This window comes from Heterocephalus glaber, unplaced genomic scaffold (genome assembly GCF_053883595.1).
Source record: "Heterocephalus glaber isolate CG9 unplaced genomic scaffold, H.glaber_assembly_v1.0 deba00001690, whole genome shotgun sequence".
Taxonomy (NCBI): Eukaryota; Metazoa; Chordata; class Mammalia; order Rodentia; family Bathyergidae; genus Heterocephalus; species Heterocephalus glaber.
In genome coordinates, this window is record NW_028258415.1 from 3,455,520 (window position 1) to 3,461,798 (window position 6,279).

A 6,279-nucleotide genomic window follows, 5' to 3' on the forward strand; every position below is an offset into this window, starting at 1 on the left:
ACTGTGCTGCTATGAACATGGGCACACATATATCACTGTGGTATGATTCTTTTAATTCTTTGGGGAAGATCCCCAGCAGTGGAATAGCGGGGTCAAATGGGATTTCCAGTCCTAGTTCTTTGAGGTATCTCCATACTGATTTCCACAGTGGTTGCACCAGTCTACACTCCTACCAGCAGTGGATCAGGGTTCCTCTTTCCCCACAGCCTTGCCAGCATTTGTTATTGGTTGATTTCTTGATAGCAGCCATTCTCTCTGGAGTGAAGTGATGAATGTCATTATATTGTATACCTAAAATGTACCAATGATTAGAATGAATAATCCATAATGCAAAATAGGAAGAAAATGTCCAAAGAGGTAGGGGTAGTGGGAGGGGCAGGGGAAAGGAAAGAAGGGAAAGGAAAAATGATGAGAAATGGAAAAAATGGAAATAAAGTCTTTGTAAATAGGGAAGGGTAGAGGGGGTGAAGGGAGGGCAGGGAATGGGGAAAAAATAAGAACCAAGATGCATTATGTAAAGGTACAATTCCCAATGAGAAATGTAATTGTGTTATATACCTACAATGTACCAATAAAAGAATTTAATAAAGTGCAAAAAAAAATAAAAATAGAAAATAATGTTTCTCATTTCTCATTCCCATTATTTATGAAAATATACACATAGACCATTAGGATCATTTAAAGATATTAGAGCTTCATGTGTCAAACGAGGTATAGAATTATGGATATAAAACCTTAGAACTCACCACAGCTGCCTTGCAAGAGCAAGGTCCTAAGTTCAATCCATGGTACAAACAAACAACAAAAAAACCCCAAACAAACAAAAACCTCAGAATTGTCCTAGACACAAATCAAGGCACACATTTACCTAAGCACATGGTGCTGCTAAAAATTGCTTCAGAGCCTTATTCCTCCTGGTGTACCCTCCTAGATTTCCCACTGTACCTATGGAAGAAAGAAACTAAAAGACATTTTTGAAGAATTTTAGGGAGAGAAATTCACTTAAATACTTAGACTTACTTCTAAGATTATAGAATGATACCTCTATAACATTTTTATTATATTTGAAAGAACTGTAAGATTCATTTTATCTATAGGGAAGCCTGAATTCAAAAATAGATTAAAAAAACAAGGCCCATATAGGGCTTTGGATCTTCAGGTCCCTCTAAGTGAGCCACATATTAAACACATAGTAACACATTATGCACATTAAGTCTTTTCATATACCAATGTCTTCAAGAGTTCTACCTAACCTATCTAGTAACATGTTTTGTGTTACTCTTTTAATATTTAGAACTTTGATCCATTTGATTTTAGTTTAATGCATGGTGAGAGATATGGGTCTACATTTAAACTTTGGCAACTTGGAAGTCTGGAAGGAAGGAAAAGGGAATGGGAAAAAACATGATCTAAGATATATCGGGTATAGGTACAAATTCCCAACTATGAATGTGATCATAAAGTATATCTAAAAATATATCAATAAAGTTCATTTTAAAAATGTTTTAAAACCTTATGCAGGCTAGCGTGAATCCTCACACCAGAGTATCACTTACCTTCATTCTTATTGCCAATTACAACATGCTTGGTCTTCAACTTACAATTTTAAGACACACCCAAGTATAGTAAAATATACTTTGCAAAGCAAAGAAATAATCAGAATTGAACTCAGCTATAGCCACCAATGGACTGGTGAGGAGCAGAGCCACCTAAAGCCACTGGCATTGGCCAATCCTCATCTGGGCCTCCCAGCCAACAGTGGTCCTGTGAGGAACAGAGCCATGAGGGCACCTGCAGCACTCCAGCACATATACCCCCTCCCCTGGCTTTGGCCTCCTGGCTGCACCTATACCTGGATCCACACAGCAGAGCCACAGTGGGTCATAAAGGCCATTTTCTTGAGGTCCAGAAGATAGAGCAGAAGTGAACAACAGAAAGAGGGCCTTGCTCCTTTTAAGTTCCCATCTCAAAGGGTAAAGTTGTTATATTTAAGAGTTTATTCACTGTGAACATATTTTGGGCTAGCCCTCAATTTTTATTTAATTCTCACAGTTAAAGGTGATAAACTAATAACCACAAATTGTCATTTTCCAAGCTGTACTTGATAATATTGTTGTTGCTGATTGTATCTCTTGGGCTAAGGTGTTGTGATTAATCTAATCAGTTATCCCTCCTGGTATAATGAAAATGAGATTGTCCCAGAGTCATTAGAGACTCAAAACCTAAAGACCAGCTCTATCTGGAAGACACATCTGAAAATCAATCATTCCATAAGTGTTCTAAATATAAGCAACAATGATACTTACAATAAGCAATATCGAAGTATCAGCCTAGGAATTAAACCAAGAACTGTACCAACAACAAAAATAGAAATGAGAAGACATTTAAACAAGGCACAAACCCAGTCTTCCAGCTTACCAAAGGCAAATTCTGGGGGAAACAAGGAGGAAAAGTCTAATAATCAACCACCTGGACACCCTGAACTGATACCACAGGAAGTAACAAAACAGATGAATGAGGCTCTAAACAAATTCAAAACAAAAATAGTTTCCCAGATAACTAAAGAGATTGTGAGCAGAATAAAAGACATGATTAGAGACTCTAGAAGAAAAACTGATAAAAAAATTGATGAGTTCTGGAACATGATGGAAGCCATGAATGGCCAGCAAAGGAAAGAAATGGAAACCATGAACACCCAACATAGGAAAGAAATAGAATCCATGACACAGATTCAAACAGATATCCAGGAAATTAAAAACTCTATTGAAAGTATATATAGCAGACTAAGCCAATCTGAAGACAGAATGTCAGATATAAAAGACAAGACGGTGGTCAGTGACCATGAAAAGAGAGAGCTCTTAAAACTTGTAAGGGACCATGAGAAATTAATCCATCAGCTCCTAGATGATGCAAAGAAGAATAATATAAGACTGATAGGAGTCCACGAAAAAGCAGGAGAAAGTACAAATGACATAAAATAATTCACAAAATTAATGACACAAAATTTTCCAAACAAGGCAAAAAAATTTCACATACAGATAAGTGAGGCATATAGGACTCCAACTAGCCATGATCAAAAATATCTACACCTAGACATATAATAATCAAGATCCTTGAAACACAACAGAAGAACAAAATACTACAAGGAGTTAGAGAAAAGAAACAAACCACATGCAAAGGAAAGCCCATCAGAATCACAGCAGAGTTTTCAACACAAACCCTCAAGTCAAGGAGAGCCTGGAGTGAGATATTTCAAGGCCTAAAAGAAAATAACCTCCAACCTAGACTGATGTATTGTGCAAAACTATCTTTCAAAATTGATGGGGAAATTAGATACTTCCATGACAAAAATACCTGAGAAACTTCATGAATACCAAACCAGCACTCCAAATAATTCTAAAAAAGGTCCTAGAAAAAGACAATGAAGGTTACAACTCCATGAGCCCCAAAAGAACAAATCCAAAATATTTCAACAGGCAAGGCAAGAAATTAAAGGGAGAAGAGGAAAAATTAAAAAGAGCCAACAATAGGAAAATAACATGACAATGAAAAGTCAATACATATCACTTTTAACCATCAATGTTAATGGCCTCGATTCACCAATCAAAAGAAATAGACTTGCAGAATGGATTAAGAAGCAAAATCCAACAATATACTGTATACAAGAAATGCAACTAGTTCAAAAAGAAACTCATAGACTGAAAGTAAAAGGATGGAAAACAGTTTTCCATGTGACAGGAATCTGGAAAAAATCAGGGGTAGCTATCTGATTTTCAGAAAAAGTAAATTTCAAGCCAAAATTAATTAAGAGAGACAAACAAGGTCACTAAATTCTTGTAGAGGGAACAATCCAAGAGGAAGAGGTGACAATCATAAGTATATATGCACCAAATACTAATGCCCCCAACTATATAAAACAAATATTAAGGGACATGAAAAACCAAATAAATACTAATACAATTGTTTTGGGGTAACTCAATACCCCACAGTCACAAATAGACAGATCATCTAGGGAAAAAATCAGCAGCCTTTTCATTCTCTCTCCCTTTACCAACATGGCACCCTCACTAAAAAAGAAAAATATGCAGGGGAAAACTATCTCCCTAACAGACTTCCTGGCTGAGGATGTAGGGATTGGTGAAGGAACCACCCATGTCCCCAAACCAGTCAGCTGGGCTGATGAAACAGATAACCTGGAAGGAGAGGTTTCAACTAATTGGCACAGTAATGTCAACGATGTGAATAGGGCACCTCCAATTGATCATTCCATCCTTCCCAGTGCTCCGCTGGCCACTCGGGAACCCAATATTGACCAGAGCTGTCTTCTCAAATCTCCACCCTACACTGCTTTCCTAGGGAACCTGCCCTATGATGTAAAGGAAGACTCTATTAAGGAATTCTTTAGAGGATTAAATATCAGTGCAGTGCATTTGCCACATGAACCTAGAAATCCAGAGAGGATAAAAGGTTTTGTTTATGCTGAATTTGAGGACCTGGATTCCTTACTCAGTGCCCTCAGTCATAGCGAAGAGTCTCTAGATAACAGGAGAATTCAAGTGGATGTTGCTGATCAAGCACAGGATAAAAACAGAGATGATCATTCTTTTGGGTGAGATAGAAATCGAGATTCTGACAAAACACACAGACTGAATGGCCCATCCTGCCACAGACAGCTTTGATGACTACCCACCTAGAAGAGGTGATGACAGCTTTGGAGACAAGTATCGAGATCTTTATGATTCAGACTGATATCAGGATGGGTATTGGGTTGGGTATGGATGACCAAGGCAGCAGAGATTATGATAGAGGCTATGATTCCAGAATAGGCAGTGGCAGAAGAGCCTTTGGTAGTGGGTACCATAGAGATGATGACTACAGAGGAGGAGGAGACCACTATGACAGATGGGACAATTGGCCCGGCTCCAGAGATGATTACTCCTAGCATGATTACAGGTGTGATGACAGATGCCCCCCCCCAGACCCAAACTGAACCTAAAGCATCAGAGTACTCCTAAGGAAGATGATTTCTCTGCTAACACCTCCCAGTCCAGTCGAGAGGGTTCTATCTTTGGAGGAGTAAAGCCTGTTGACACAGCTGCTAGAGAAAGAGAAGTGGAGGAATGACTACAGAAGGAGCAGGAGTAATTGCAGCATCAGCTGGATGAGCCAAAACTAGAACAATGGCTGCGGGAGAGACACCCAAGCTGGCAAAGTGAAGAAACTCAGGAATGGGAAAGGTCAAGGACAGGAAGTGAATTATCACAGACTAGGACCTCAGCCCCATCTGGCAGAAGTAAGTCAGACTAGGATGCCCAAAGGAGAGAGAGTGAGAAGTCTCTAGAAAATGAAACACTCAATAAAGAGGAACACCATCACTCTCCAACTTCTAAGGCTCCCAAACCTGATCAACCCCTCCACCAAAGGAGAATGCATGGGTGAAGTGAAGTTCTAACCCTCCTGCTTGACCTCAGAGCTCAGACACATAGCAGCAATCCCCTACAAGTGGTGGGGGGAAAGTAGCTCCAGCTCAGCCCTCTGTGGAAGGACCAGCAAGGAAAGATGAAAATAAAATAGATGAGATGACTGTCTAAAAAGGCCAAACTGGGAACTCTAGCCATGGTTCATGAGCTGGAGGGAACAAAGACCACTGGAAGGAGTCAGATAGGAAAGATGGCAAAAAGGATCAAGACTAGATCTGCACCTGAGCCAAAAAAACCTGAGAAAAACCCATCCTCCAAGTTCAGTTCTGCAAGAAGGTATGCTGCTCTGCCTGTGGATGGTGAAGATGAAAATGAAGAAGACTATGCTGAGTAGATCTTAACATCCTTTCTCCTAGTCTTTCTCCACCCTGGAACATTTGAGAGCAAATCAAACCTCTATCCAGACAAGACAAAATAAAACTCACCATCTCCTGGAGACCTTTCTTAACTTTAAAAAAAAAAAAAGAAGTTCTTTTGCATGCTGCTGCAGCATTTAAAGTATTGAAATAAGTGGAGAATTGCCAGTATATCCAAAGAGGCAGAGACTACAGCTTTTTAATGGGAAAGTTGTGGTGTGCTCTTAGGATACCATGCAGTTGCCTGTGAGATTAATGCCTAGGGGCCTCCATTAGCAGAAATGGGAATGACAGTGATAGGATTGATGTCTGGAGCATTTGGGCAGTAGGTGAGGGATAAGGAAAAGTGAGATTTCTACCTTTTCATTCTTATCTTATTGTGGAATACATGAATTCTCAAGCATTTATTCTGAATAAATTTTCCATCCTTTGAAAGGTAGGTT

The 6,279-nt window shown here is 39.2% G+C and overlaps 1 pseudogene; it reads left to right on the forward strand.

Moving 5' to 3' along the window:
- The first annotated feature begins 4,055 nt into the window (after window positions 1–4,055).
- Window positions 4,056–5,814, forward strand: LOC101706025 (eukaryotic translation initiation factor 4B pseudogene; annotated as a pseudogene).
- Window positions 5,815–6,279: the final 465 nt, after the last annotated feature.